The sequence below is a fragment of the Vicugna pacos genome, chromosome 25 (assembly GCF_048564905.1).
Source record: "Vicugna pacos chromosome 25, VicPac4, whole genome shotgun sequence".
NCBI lineage: Eukaryota > Metazoa > Chordata > Mammalia > Artiodactyla > Camelidae > Vicugna > Vicugna pacos.
In genome coordinates, this window is record NC_133011.1 from 27,501,421 (window position 1) to 27,515,876 (window position 14,456).

The following is a 14,456-nucleotide window of genomic DNA, read 5'->3' on the forward strand; positions in this document are numbered from 1 at the left end:
TTTGAGGCTTTATGAACCATACACTTTCTACTCTGTTGTAGCATGAAAGTTGCCATACACAATTCATAAATAAGTAAGTGCAGTTGTGTTCCAATAAAACTTGATTTCCAAAAAGAGGTGGCAATCTAGATTTGGCCTGAAGCTGTAGTTTACCACCCCAATTCTAGATAAACCCAGTTTCCTATGTCAACAAGAGCCAGAGAAAGGGCCCACTGTCTCTCTACTGTTAAGCTAGATAATAAGAGAAGGCATCAATATTTATTACTTACTAGATACCAGGCACTACAGTAAGCATATTGCACAGATAATCTTGTTTAATCTTATGAAAGAAATACTAGTATTATCTCCATTTTACATCTGAGGAAATAGAAATGATTGAACTGGGGTCCTCCAAAGCTGCAACTCTGCTCACCTCATATTACCTTACAGGGAGGTTGAGCCTTTTAGCATTATGTTTAGTCCATTAATATTTAATGTAATTATTGATATGTTTGAGTTAATTCTACTATTTTAATATTTATTTTTTATTTTCCCATCTGTTTTTTGTCCCTATTTTCTCCCTTCCTGCTTTCTTTTGGTTTAATTCTGTGCTTCTCAACCTTTTTTCAATATTATCCTCCTTAATGAGTCATTTAGACCCTTTCCCCACCCTCCAATCATATCCCCCATGTTTGTAATACCACAAACATAGTATTTATCTGTTTATGTACTCTATGTATTTTGTACTTTATACATAAAAAGAACTAAGATTATTTAACCTCCAAGAACCAATTTTCAACCCCTTTAGGGGAACATTGCTTTGACCAAGAAGGCATCAAGTAACTTTTAGAAATCCATTTAAATTTATATATTGGGTTTTAAGTTATACCTCTTTACAATTTTTAGTGGTTGCTCTAAGGTTTAAAACATGTACCCTTAACTTTTCATAGTGTACCTAGAGTTATGTGCCATTTCATGTGAAATGTAAGAACTTCATAACTATATAGGTTCTTTTTATCGACCCAGTCCCCATGCTTTATGCCATCACTGTCATAGGTAGTACATCTACTTAAGTTATAAACCTATAAGACAAAGTTGTAATTTTTGTACAAATAAGTATATGCATTTTAAGGAAGAGAAAAAAAAGTCTTTTATTTTTTTTTCACAAATTTACCCTTTCTGATATTTTTCTTTCCTTCCTAAAGATATGTTTCCATTTAGTATAATTTCTCTTTGACTTGAATTATTTCTTTAGTGTGTCTTTTTAATGCAAGTCTATAGGCAACAAATTCACTTGGTTTCATTAAAGGATGTTTTCATCAGATGCAGAATTTTGAGTTAACAGTTTTCCTATACACCCTTTATTTTCCTTCGTATCTTTGAACATAGCTGTAATAGCTCTCTTAATACCCTTGTCTGCTAATTCCAACTTACAGACTATTTGTATTTCTTGTCTTTTCTCTTTAAACAGTTTTTAGACAGGGTCACATTTTCCTCTTTCCTTGCATCAATTAGTCTTGGATAGTATGCTAGACATTGTGACATATGTTTTAGAAATTCAGGACTCTGTTGTGTTTTTTAGCATGGCTGTCTAGAAGTCACCTTTGTGTCTGCAAACTTAGTTGTCATCAATACTCTGGGCAGAGGTTGTGCTCAAACACCTCAAACCCATGAACCTTCCACCCTCTGTTGCTCCCTATACATGTGCGGGAATGCACTGGGTCACAGCCAGTTCTCAAGTGTCCCTTGCCTTTCACTTTTGCCAGGTTGTCTCTTGTCTCCTTTAGGTAGGAGTAGTTCCCTGTTCAGTCAAGGATGTATGGAGAGCTTATCTCTGCTCATCTATAGCTCATTTCATTTCCAGGCTCTCCCCACTAAATGTCCAGCTGCTCCACTGCTTGCCTTAAACTGGGACAAGAACACTTGGTCCCATTCCCACCTCATCCCACCATTTTCAGTTGGAAAAGCATGTTTTTTTGCCCCCACTGCCTCCTCATTCAAATCCACCCTGTTCTGGCATTAAATTTGCTGGTTTCCATGGCCAGCTCCAGGAAAGGAGTAGCCAGAGGAAGAAGGCCATTGGCTGTTGCCATTCTTGCCTCTAGCTCTAATAGGTTTTCAAGAATAAATACTTTTTTTTTTTGCCTTTAGCCAACTTCAATACCCCAAAATGATTATTTTGGACAATTTTTTCCTGTTTATAATTGCTCATTTTTGTAGAGGGGATTGCTGGCCTCCCTACTCTACCATTATTGAAAGTCCTTTCCCCTTTATCTTTAATAACTTTTGTTTAACAACTAAAGTGTACTTTACACTGAACCAGGTTTCTTTTGGTTATATCTTCTCCAATCCATTTCCTTTCAGTCTTTCAGTGTTCTTACATACCTCTCATAGTAGCATAAAGTTGAATTAGGGTTTTCTTTCTATACAATCTGACAATCTTTGAGTTTGAATCGGAATATTTAATCCACTTTCTTTTAATATGATTACTGATGTATTCATGTTTCAATCCACCATGCTATTATTTGTTTTTTTATATGTTTTCAGTTTTTTTCCTCTCCTTTCTTTTTTCTTATTATTTTGTTTTCCCTCTATGCTAGCTTCTTAGTTATATATGCTTTTACCATTCTGCCAGTGGAGCACTCAACTTATTACCCTTAATATAAAGTGACTTTCATGCAGTGCACTTTTACCACCTCCCAGAAAATGTAAGGACCTTAGAGCACTTGAATTCCATTGCCCCTCCTGCTTTTGTGTTCACGACACATTATTCCATTAAAAAAGTTTCTATATATAAAATTACACATATATAACCCAGAGGAGGCCTATGCCAAAAAGCTAATGTTATTACCTCTGGGTAGGGATTGGAGGTGATATATTATTTATCTGTATATTTTGCTTTTTTAACAGTAAGCCTGTGTTTCTGTCAATATATATTTTTAAGAAGACAGAAGGAAAAAGAACACGTGTTGTGCAGGTGCATTAAGCCAGAGCACTTCCTCCCTGCTCCACTGCTCGGCACAAACTCTGGTCTCCCCACCGGCCAGCAGGGTCAATCAGGAAGCGGGCCGGGCTGTGGGCGAGTGGGAAGGCCCGTGGGCCCGTGAGGGTTGAACAAGGTTGTGCAGTCCAGGCAGGATGTGGAGACACAGCCCCCTCAAGGCTTGCTTACCAGCCTGCCTGTTCCAAGGGCTTATCGCCATGGGTCCCTCGACCCAGCATGGTTAGCAGCCTCTGGTTGTGGACGTGACAGGACATTGTGCAATGATTGGGCAAAGCCAGAGCCTTCTTTGCTCAGAGCCAGTGGATGCTGCCAGCAGGGCTGGGCCCATACGAAAGAGGGAATTAGGCGCAAATCCACAGCAGCCTCTCTTTCTCCACACTGCCTTCTCAGCTCTGGCTTTGGTCCAAGTCAAAGCTCAGGGATCCAGAACTTCCCTGCCTGTCTCTGATTTCCTGAGTCCAGCTCATCAAAACCCAGTCATCCTTTGGTCTCATTTACGAGGACAAGGGGTTGAATAAGTGAAAACATTGCTTTGCATTTCTCCAATGTTTTTGAAGTATTTCCATCTTGATTATCTTTTTTGAGTCTCACCACAAGAGAATATAGAAAACACCATATGTGAATGCTCTGAGTTTTGTACCTTCACACTTAGAAAAGGACCTGCATCTGTACCAATTCTCCACCTCCTTCCTGGCATCATAGAAGAAAGCTCTCTTCTGTAAGGGGCAACTTCTTTCCCATGAGCTATGGATTCTCTCCTTGCTTACATTATCAAGGACCTACTACATTAATATTCACTGTTCTCTCCTACATCTCTTGCCTCTCCTCCTGCTGGGCCCTTTTCCTCAGCATTCAGTTATGCTAAAATATCTCCAATATTTAAAAATAAGCCCCAACAATCTAATCAAAAGGCAAAGATTGTCAGATTGGACAAAAAAAAAAAAAGAACAAGATTCAACTATAGGCTGTGTATTGGAGACAAACTTTACTTCAACATATAGGTTGAAAATAAAAGGATAGAAAAAGATATATCATGCAAACAACCACCATAAAAGAGCGCGAGTGGCTATTAATATCAGGCAAAACTGACTTTAAAACAAAAAAAGGTCACTGGAAAGAAAGAGGGAACTTTCCTAACGATGAAAGGGTTGGTGCTCAGTAAATATTTAGAGGACAGAACAAAACCTCCTTTCCCAGGTGAGAAAGTGGAGGCCCAGAGAAGTCCTCCAGATGCTGAGGATCCATTGGGATAATTACTTGATGATCCAGGTTCTGAACTTGGATCTTTTTCTTCTCTACTAGACTGCCTCTCTGGTGACAGTGACAATGGGTGGTGGGAGGGGAGATAATTTCCTGATTTTCTCACTGGTAGGGACAAGCCTACTGTTTCTTCCTTCCTATGTTCACTCTCTCCCTCTCTCCTCCCTCCCTCCCTTCCTGCTTTCTTTTCTCTAAATGGATGGTTAAATTGTATGAACTCTCCTCTTTCCTTAAAAATTCAGATCCAGATTTCCCTAGGGACTTTTTACTCAGTACCTGGGAACTGACACAACTGAGAAATATTCCATTTCCTTCAAATTTGGAAGCAGTATAAATCTGAAAGTCTCATAACTATTGTTTTACAGTTTCAATGCAAAAAGGAATAATTTGGAACTTAAAAATGTATTGTCCTTGCACTTGAAGTATGCTTTGTTAAATGCCTGGCACATAGTAGATGCTCAGTAAATGAAAGGGGCCAATGAAACTGTGCCAGGGTCTTGCCAACCTAGCTGCAAGACACATACGTTCTGCAAAACTTAAGATGATGGCAGTAAGGCACTCTCATTAAGTTTGGGCAATTCATGTTAATTAAAACATTTCATCCCTTGTTCAATAAAATATTTGTTTAACTCATCAAACAAGCAAAATTTAAACAAATGTGCTAATTAATATTCTTGGGACTTAAATATGAACTCGAGACGCGCATATTTCAATTTCTCCTCATTAACTTTAATTTTCACCGTACTTTGTCTTTGCCTTTCTTTATACCCTAAAGAGATCACAAGTTTTGCTTCCTATGTGCCTGGTGCTGTCTGCTCTATGTGTGGTCTCATTTCCTCTTCCCCAGGAACTGCATGAGATAGTTTCTAGTAACCTCTCCCTCCACAGACATAGGAACTAAGGCTTTCACATGAAGTACATGGGCTTCCCTGAAGTCTTACAGCCAGAGAGTGGGAGGTCCAGTCTTGGAACCTAAGCTCACAATCATTTCTCTTTACTTCCTTGGTTAGTTTATTATAGAAACCATGCACATTTCATTCAGTTTCAGTCAAAAGTCAGTTCTCAATGATCTGCCTTTAATCTTACGCAAATTCAACAGATATTTATTGACCGTCTACTGAGTGACAGGCATTGTGCTAGATGCTGCAGTGTAGAGGACACAGAGAAGGGCAAGAATCGGGGTCCTCCCTGTAAGGATGCTGGACTCTAGAAAGAAGCTGGGGAGGGTATGAAAATGATACCCATCACTCTAATGCAGGGCACAATGCACTCAAGTAGAAACTAACCTCTGTTGAACATTCTATATGCTAGGAACTGTGGATATTTTATTTACATGATCTCATTTAATTTTCTGATTTTATGGAGAAGGAACCAGAGACTTGGGTTCCACAGTAATTTGCCCAAGGAACACATATAGAAAATGGGAGATCCCAACAAACCAAAGTTTGAACAAATTCTGTCCCTAACTCCTGCCTCAAGAACAAACAGAAGTTTCAAGGAATGAAAAGTCACCTGAATTTTAGGGGATGAGCAAAAGCACGATTAAAGAAGAGGTGGCCTTTGGAATCCTCCATGAAGGAAGGGAGGACTGATGAGGTAAGGGGCAGAGAGGGCACAGCAGTGGAGGGAACAACAGTGTGAGCCAAGGGGGGAGCAGGGCTCGGGCTGTGTGTTTGGAAAATGGCACACAGTCCACTGAACGGAGGATGTGACTTGCAGATGCGGGAAAACGCTTAAGAAGAGGGGTCGGGTTCCATTAGCAGGACTTTCTCTTGACAGGTGATGGGGAGATGAAGGCGTGGGCAGGTGAGTGGTGTAACCAGAGCTGCGATTTTGGAAGATTAACTTTATAAGCTTCAGGCTGACTAATAGCTGACGTTACTCCTGCAGTTCCGGCCCCCGAGCTGCTCTCGCTCAGCTTCTCCCGCTCCCAAGCAGTGAAAGGAAGAAACCTCAAGGATAAAAACAAACACTGTTCACGTGCATCTCTAATGCTCCCTCCTTGAAGAGTTTCTGCCTTTCATCATCCCCTTAAAGCTGACGAAGAAACATCCGTCCTCAGGGGCAAAGGCTAATGAATCTACAAAACAATTTTAGATCCACTGGTAATAGAGAAATACTAATTAAAATTAAGTGAGTTAGCACCAAATCAGTAATGATTTTAAAACTGATCTTTAGTCTTGTGAAGATGAGGTGAGGCAGACACCAACACTGGCAGAGTGTAAACTGATGAACACTGTTGAACAAGAGTTCCACCTCATGCAAAGGAAATCTTCTCAGATTAGGACAAAGATTTGTACCCAGAGAGGTTCACTAAAAAATTATTGAGAAGAGTTAATTCGACAAAGTTCTGATGTCTGACCTTAGAAGAAAGTTTAAGTAAAATAAGGTGCAGCCATATGATATAATATTAAACAATATAATGATGACTATAATAAGGTTTAACTCAAAAATAGTTTGGATTATATACATTATACTTAAAAACTTATATTTCTCTTTTTTCAAATTGACCATTGCTGGTAAAGCTAATGTCCCCTGTTTTTCTACATCAAGTCTCTTTCCTCTCCCCCCCTCTCTCTTCAGAGATAACCATTATTTTGAGTTTCAAATGTGTCCATTTAGAGCTTTACAAAAATTTTCCTCAAGTGCAGAGAAAATACATGTGATTATTTTAGATTGTGTTCCTGGTATCGGGCTATACGTATTATACTACAACTTGCTTCCCTCCCTTATAATGTGTTTTTAATTATATGAGAAAATACTTGTGGCATAAAAAGTGAGGAAAGCAAGGGATGGTGTTGTGTGAACAGCATGATCTCAAGTATGTATAACTGATCTCATGCTTAGAGAAGAGACTAACAGAGGATATGCCAAAAATATTGGTAGTCTGTTGTCTTGGGAGGGGTGGGACTTAGAGAGATTGCACTTTTCTTCTTTACAGTTTTCTGTTTTCTTCCCCCCAATTTAGCACAGATTACTTTTATAATCAGAATAAAGTTATGAAAGATATGTCTAATGAATCAAAAATGTCCCTTGACTTGTGAAACACCAGCCTTCCTCTCTCCCCCACCCCCAGAGAAGTATTTTTCTATTTTATTCTCAAGAAGAGGAGGGACCCTCCCCTGCCCCGCTATTTCTCTCCATGTGTCTCAGGGTGGGTGACAGATCTGTAAGCCTTTCACCTAGAACAGCCTTAGCATCTTTGCTGTGAGAATTTCAAATAACCATGTTCTTTCACAGCAAACAGAACATTCCGAACTAGACATCGCCACACTGGACACCACTCTATAAATAGTGTTTACGTTTAATGGATTTCCCATGTAGTTTCATAAAACATAGCTGCCTGGTCCCAAGTCAAGGCAGACAGGCCTTATACGATGAGGAAGCACGTCCGCACATGTCTGCGCATCCCCAGCCCGCTTCTGACACCAGTGATCTCATCAAGACCATACACCCGAGTCGTGTTTCTGTTCCTGGTGTTCAGGACAATGTGCAACCCACAGTAGGCACTCAGGGATGAAAAGAGGAAGACAATGAGGAAAGCTGGGAGAAGAGAAAGGGGGAAAGACCTGGAAGTCATAAGCACCCCAGGAGACCCATAGGGACAGGTGCATCTGAAGTTTAATATGCCATTTGTAAGATGGGCAAAAACAAGCTCTTATGAGCAGAACCCAAGGCTTCAAAAAGAGCAGGGATTGATTGATTGATTCATCCATCCATCCATCCATCCATCCCTCAGTGAATAGCTCTAGAGTGCCTCCTATGTGCCTCTGGCTGTGCCAGGGCTGAGGTGGAGCTGTGAGCAAGGAGGCATTTCCTCTGTGCTGTTACGGAGCAGTTGAGGGAGGGGGGCAAGGTCGGGGAGACGGAGAATAAGCAAGTAAACAAATCAAGAACATAGCAAATAGTGAGAAATGCTGCGGAGAAAAACAAAGCAGGGTGAGGTGATATGATAGGGCCTGGGGGCAGGAGCCAGGAGGGTGGTCTGGACCAGGTGGTCCACCACTTAGCTTTGTCTCAGAACAAACCCCTGAATCCTAATATCCCATTCTGCCTCTATCTGCCTTGGTCAGCCTCCACTGTACTGACTTAACTTCTCTCACTCATTCATTCACTCATTCAGTCTAGAGTTTACTGAACTCTGGTCAGGCAACGTGCTTGGTGCTGAGGCCACAAGAATGAAATGACACAGCCTCTGGCCTTCTGAGCTTACAGAGGTAAGGTGGCACCCAATGGCAAAGCCATATGACCTGCACTATAAGGAACCCAGGCAGGGTGATGGGGGTGGAGGGTTTGGGTTGGGAGTGAGCCTACAGTGAAATGTTTCGTGGAGGAAATGTGGGCCTTGAAGCTGAATTCTCAGTACAAGAAAACAAAATGAGAGTGTCCAGGATTTGCACTTCTTCTCAAAGGAACCAGAAAGAGGAGCAGTGACCCAGAGAGAAGGCAGCCTCCTCTTCATGACTCCCCCCAGGGTGGGAGTGACTGCCCTGAGGAACTGCTCTGACCCTTGATTTTTCCATGATTCCAGAGAAGATGGCACCAAAGAGGGGTGGTCACTGAGTTTCCTGGCTGGGCCTCAGGCTGAGGGGGTCCCTACAGGTCAAGGAGGGTTCTTTTGGGAGGAGGTCCCACCCAGTTGCTCTTGGTAAAAGGTAGGAGTTGGTCATGTTGGTGGCATAGCAAAAATTACAGTACTTAAAAAGACATGCGCATTCTCAGTCTCTCAGTACCAAGTCCCTCCTCCTTCCAGCTCTGTTTGGTTCTTAGAGCTGGGATGTGTGTGTGTGTCTGTCTGTCTGTGGATGGGCAGGGAGGTGAGGTGGATGTGCCTGCCTGCTGGTCTGGTTTCTGAAGAAATTCAGCGGTTGGGGTCGGGAAGTGTGGCCCCTTCTGTTCCTACCAGCAGTTGGTTTGGATGGATTCTTGTTCTGCTCACTGCCTGGCGCACCACTCCCAGCCTCCAGGTTGGACCCTCAGCTCTCCCCCAGCAGATGGACTGGGCTGTGAGGCTTCCTGCGCTTTGGAGATGGAGGGCAGTCCCACCTGGTGACTTCCTGGGCCAGACTGTTTTGGAGTGGCTTCCTTTGGCATTTGACAAAGTCAGCGGCTGAAAATTCTTCTCACGGGGCCAAGGAATTTTGGCTCCCCAGAGAATCTGCCACAGCCCACTATCTTCTGGTTGTTTTTCTTCTCTTTAAAAATAACGTAAAAATAACTTTCATGGTTTTTTTTTTATTCTAAAAAACTATATGCTAGTTTGTGTTTTAAAATAGAAGATACAGATAACAAAAGAAGAAAAAAGAAACACCTGGATGCAGTGCACTCAGATCTTGGCTTCTAGATGCCATTACTCACTGAAAGCAAGCAGTCCCCTTGGAGGAATGGCTGATTCCAAAGCCGGGGCATAGAAAGTATAAGATAAGCCTGAAATATCTTGCTGTGCCAGAAAGAAAGCCAGGAAATGCTCAAAAAAAAAAAAAAAAAAGACAGACTATGAAGCATGTTAAAAGGACACAAAAGCCAGCTTAAATGGGTTCCTACTGGCCAAACCTAGGATGATCTTGAGCATCAAGATAAATACAGACAAAACTACAATGAGGAATCACCTCACATCAGTCAGAATGGCTATCATTAAAAAGCCCACAAATGATAAAGGCTGGAGAACTGCTGGTGGGAATGCAATTTGGTGCAGCTGTTATGGAAAACAGTATGGAGCTTCCTCAAAAAACTGAAAATAGATTTACCATATGATCCAGCAATCCCACTCCTGGGCATATGTCTAGAAGGAACTATAATTTGAAAAGATACATGCACCCCAGCGTTCATAGCAGCACTATTTACAATAGCCAAGACATGGAAATGACCTAAATGTCCATCAACAGATGACTAGATAAAGAAGTTGTGGCGTATTTACACAATGGAATACTACTCAGCCATAAAAAATAAAATAATGCCATTTGCAGCAACATGGATGGACCTGGAGATTGTCATTCTAAGTGAAGTAAGCCAGAAAGAGAAAGAAAAATGCCATATGATATCACTTATATGTGGAATCTAAAAAAAAGAACACATGAACTTATTTACAAAACAGAAACAGACTCACAATCATAGAAAACAAACATGGTTACCAGGGGGGAAGAAGGTAGGAAGGGATAAATTGGGAGTTTTAGATTTGCAGATACTAACTACTATATATAAAATAAACAAGTTTATACTGGATAGCACAGGGAACTATATTCAGTATCTTGTAGTAACCTATAATGAAAAAGAATATGAAAGCAAATATATGTATGTATATGCATGACTGAACTATTAGGCTGTACACCAGAAATTGACATAACATTGTAAACTGACTATACTTCAATTAAAAAAAACTTTAAAAAAAAGATAAATACAGACAGTAATGGATTGTAACCCATTGACTAAAATAAGACTCTATCGTCCATTCTGATAATAGATAAATAAGAAGCTCTTTCTTACAATTAGTAAACATAAAGGAATAATTATATTTTTAAAAATCACCATTTTGCAACTACATAGTAAAAACTAATTCAGGCAAGATTCATGAATAGATCCTAAATGGGAGGTGGGGAAGAAGTCTGCTGAGGAATAGGAAATTTAACAACTCAAAGTATCTTCTCACAAGTTATCTGTTAGTTACAAAAGGAGCTCTAGGAACCACACTGGGGAGAAGGCACATGTGATAGCTAAGTTAACGTCATCACGAAGGGACAGACAGATATCATGTGTCTCTAGATGTCATAGGTTGAGAAGGACACATCACTTAGGTCAAATTCCAGCCCTAAATGCATAGGCTGAATCAAATTATGAGGAAGCATCAAGTAATCTAAATTGAGGGGTAGTCTATTAGATAACAGGCCTGTATTCTTAAAAGCTGTCCATGTCCTGAGAGATAAAGAAAGGTGATAACTGTCCCAGAAGACAAAAAGATGTCACAATGAAATGCAATGCGCTGGATTCCGGACAAGGAGAAAATAAGTTCCTATAATGGATATAATGTGGCAACTGATCAAGCTGGACTATGGACAGTAGCTTGGATAAAAGGATGGCATCAATATTATGTTTCTGGAATTTGCTAACGATTCTGTGGCTATGTGAGAGAATATCCTTGCTCTTAAGAAATGTATTGAAATATTAAGGGGTAAAGGGACATGACATATGTAATTTACTCTCAAATGTTTTGTGAAAAAATAATTATGTGAGCACAAATACAGATAGTGACAGAGAGAAATCACACAATGAATCAAAGTTTTAAAAACTGTTGGGTTCTGTACTTTGTACAAAGATTTCTATGCTTGCAACTTTTCTGTAAGTTAGAAATTATTTCAAAATAGTAAGTTTTAAAAATAAAAAAAATAACATTGGAATTACCTATTTCGGAGTAATTAAAACCCAGCTGTGAGAAGCGAACACCTGTAACCTTCTTAACCTCAGGTAATTCTTGCTGACATCATCGTGGCCATCAATTCTGAACTGGTTTTCAAACAGAAATGAAATCAGATTTAAGTCAAGGTTTGCTAGTAAAGCAAAGTATCACAAATGGCTTTTCTCTGTACACACACAGACATAACTTATAATTAATCGTATTTGTTATCAGTATTTATCATTATTTTGTATTATTTATTTGATAAAAATGCCTTTATTTATTTAATCCATAGTTGCCAAATGTAGGTTGCTTCCCATTTTTCCAGTTATTGAATTATATGAATAATTAGTATCTAAGGACACGTTGCTTGTAAAACACATCACCATTATCTTATGTACCACTAAAGAAAGAAAAATGCATCCCAGTTTCTGAGATGCTGGAAAACGTGTGTTTAGGATTTGTGAAATAAGTACTTTTCCTTAAATGCCCAGGAGAGCTGTGGACTGACAGCTCAGATTCAGGTCAGAAAATGAGGCTGCCTGGGGCCCTGGGTGACTGGGCAAGCTGTTTCATCTTCCAAGATGATTCGCAAGTTCTTTGGGATTTTCCAAAACCTAAGAGTCATTATTAAACGGAGATAATAACACCACTCCTGACCAACTTGTTTTTCACTTTTACTAATGTTTACTAACCACTAATGCTCTGTGCCATTTACAGTGTCTGCAAGGGAGAGGTTTGCATTTTAATGGGGAGATAAGCAAATAATTGCTTTGCCTGGGGAAATCAGGCTTGGCTAAGGGGGAGAGAGGAAGGCTGTCGGTGGGGTGGGGTGGAGAGGGAAAGAGGAAAGGCATGGCAGAGAGAGAGGAAGAAAGGGGGTACTTGATCTTGAGGGATTTATTCACTGAGCAAATATTTACTCATCTTCTACCCTGCCGGGTGCTGGGGTTGAGCAGGTATCTATGAGACACGTATGGGAAAGGAGCACCCCAGGCAGAGAGAGCAGCGGGAGTGGGGATACAGCTTTTACAGCTCATAAAGCCCTTACTCCAGACCTCAGTGTCTGGTGTATTTCAGAAACCACAAGTGGTCCACAGAATGTGGGGAGCTACAGAAGGTTAGGCAGAAAATAGGATATCATTAACCCCATTTGGCTCATGAGGAAACTGACGTTCAGAAAGGGTATGCAACGTTCTAGGGTCTCACAGCCAAAGACTGCTGCATTGTGTTGAGTTTATCTGAGTGTCTGGATTTTCGCTCCTTCTGCAATGATGAGCTCCCTACGAGGAGGAGGCACTATCTTTTATTCTAAGTTCCTAGCGCAATGAGGTCCCATCGTGGATGTTCAATACCCGTTTGTTGGATGAATGAATGAGTGAATGAGTAAGTGAACTACACAGAATGGACCATAGGTCCCTTCCCCAAGCCACCCGCGACTGTTTACAACATTTCTGTCCAGAATGTGGTATATCCCAGAGGTCTGTGCTGTCCCTGGCCCTGCCTTGCCTGGATTGTGCAAGGAGGTGGCTTCACTGGTCTAACTGCTCTCAGTTAGAACTCTTGCCTTTGAGAAAACCACCTGAGTTGGAAGGACAAGCCGTGCCCCCTAGGACCTCAGGGTAAGCACAGGCAGCCCTGTTCCCGGAAGTGACCCCTCCTGCCAAGACTTCCCTGGAGCAGTGACTCCAGGGAGCTAGTCTAACCATGTAGGCAAATCTTGTTTCCAAGGCAATCTGCTTAATGAGAAGGATGAGTAAGGGCTTTATGAACTGTAAAAGCCTGCACACACAGGAGGGATTACCATGTGCTGTTGCTACTGATCTCGTGGAAAGAGAGTTCTTATAAGGAACTTAGTCCTCACGTCGCCTGTCCTTGGCCTCCATTTCACAGACGAGGACAGCAAAGCCCAGAAAGGGGAAGTGATCTGATCGATGTCACCCAGAGGGCAAGGAGATGCAGGAGAGGTGACACACTGGTAAAAAGCTTGGGTGTCAGGAGAGCCAAACTGGGTCAAATCTCAGCTTCACCAATTACTGGGGTAGGGGTATGGGGGGCTTGGGTAAGTGAGCTAACTTCTCTAAACATCAGATTCCTCCTCTCTAAAATGGGGATAAGGATCATTATTTTAAGGGTTCTTGTCAGCATTGAGTTAAGTAAAAAATGGCTGGAAGGAGCTTTACATGTACCTGAATATAGAAGGTGATGAATAAATGTTAGCTCTTACTACATTCTTATTAGTATTATTATCACTATAATCATCATCATCTTTATTACTATATATTGGCAGAGCTGGGCTAGGATACAAGACCTCCCAACCCCCACTTTATCTCCTACAGTCACTAGACTCCTTGAGTTCAGCAAGACATCAGACCCCCAAGCTTACTCTGGTTCCATTCATTCATCACATATTGAACGGACCTCTTTTATGTGTCAGTCAAAATGCTAGTTGCAGACTGTATGTGTGTGTAGAGGGGATGATGGGCAGGTGATAAGCAGGGGTATAAAAATGAAGCAAACATAGTCTCTGCTGTCAAAATGAGTGTGGCCTGTGTGGTTCACAGGTGGGAGGGAAGGAAGGAAGAGCTATCTGTATGTATAAGAGGCTAACAGCCTTAGACGGTGGAACTAATTCTGGAAGTCATTTCTGGAGACTGAGGAACCATTTGGAAACCTGGGCTGATCCAAGCCAGTTCAGGATCTCCTGCGATCACCACAAAATCCCCAAATAAGGGCAGAACCTTCACACACACATACACACATGCAGCCCTGATGGCAGGAAGCCTTGGCCAGCCTGCTTCATCCTCCGACCCAGGGCCTGGCAGA